At 46.3% G+C, this 1,187-nt stretch overlaps 1 protein-coding gene across 2 annotated transcripts in view; it reads left to right on the top strand.

Moving 5' to 3' along the window:
- Positions 1-1,187, top strand: part of LARP4 (La ribonucleoprotein 4) — a 62,532-nt gene that overhangs the window by 12,666 nt on the left and 48,679 nt on the right. The gene's annotated exons all lie outside the window — the stretch shown is intronic.

Here is a 1,187-nt window from a genome sequence, read left to right on the forward strand (position 1 = left end):
GGTTCTATTCATAACTTCCATTTTATAGACAGAAGTGGCAGTAGAGGTGGTCAGCTTAAAGTGGAGTTAATACAAGGTTGAGTTAGTTCCTAATGGAGAAGTGACATTGGTGCTGGGAATAAATAAAAGTTGTAATGGATTTGATTTTTTTTTGTGTGTGTGGTACGCGGGCCTCTCACTGCCGTGGCCTCTCCTGTTGCGGAGCATAGGCTCTGGATGTGCAGGCTTCAGACGCACAGGCTCAGCGGCCGTGGCTCACGGGCCCAGCCGCTCCACGCCACGTGGGATCCTCCCGGACTGGGGCACGAACTTGTGTCCCCCGCATTGGCAGGCGGACTCTCAACCACTGCGCCACCAGGGAAGCCCTGGATTTGAATTTTGGCATTTACTGCTTGGTGGTGGCAGGGTTAGTGATTTCCTCATCAGGGCACTTCCGGAACATTATTATTTTTTTTTTTAAAAAAGAAGATGTTGGGGGTAGGAGTTTATTAATTAATTATTTATTTTTGCTGTGTTGGGTTTTCGTTTCTGTGCGAGGTCTTTCTCTAGTTGTGGCAAGCGGGGGCCACTCTTCATCGTGGTGTGCAGGCCTCTCGCTATCGCGGCCTCTCTTGTTGCAGAGCACAGGCTCCAGACGTGCAGGCTCAGTAGTTGTGATTCACGGGCCTAGTTGCTCCGCGGCATGTGGGCTCAAACCCATGTCCTCTGCATTAGCAGGCAGATTCTCAACCACTGCGCCACCAGGGAAGCCTGATACTATCTTTTAATAAATTACCTTTCTGTTTAATTTAGCCAGAGTGGATTCTGAATTCTGATAAGCATGCACTGTTCACATGTCTACATAGGGGCAAATGTAAAGTTTACTTGCATTCTAAAATTGCTACCTAGGGACTTCCCTGGTGGTCCAGTGGCTAAGGCTCCGCTCTCCAATGCAGGGGGCCCAGGTTTGATCCCTGGTTAGGGAACTAGATCCCACATGCATGCTGCAACTAAGAGTTTGCATGCTGTAACTAAAGTTCCTGCATGCTGCGAAGAAGATCCTGTGTGCCACAACTAAGACCTGGTGCAGCCAAATAAATAAATAAATAAATATTTTTAAAAAAGAAAAGAAAGAAAAAACTGGTACCTAGGGGTGTTTTTGATTGTTTGTTTCTTTTTTTTTTTTTTTTTTTTTTTTTTGTGGTTCG

This window comes from Lipotes vexillifer, unplaced genomic scaffold, assembly GCF_000442215.2.
Source record: "Lipotes vexillifer unplaced genomic scaffold, Lipotes_vexillifer_v1.1 scaffold422, whole genome shotgun sequence".
In the NCBI taxonomy this organism is placed as follows: Eukaryota; Metazoa; Chordata; class Mammalia; order Artiodactyla; family Lipotidae; genus Lipotes; species Lipotes vexillifer.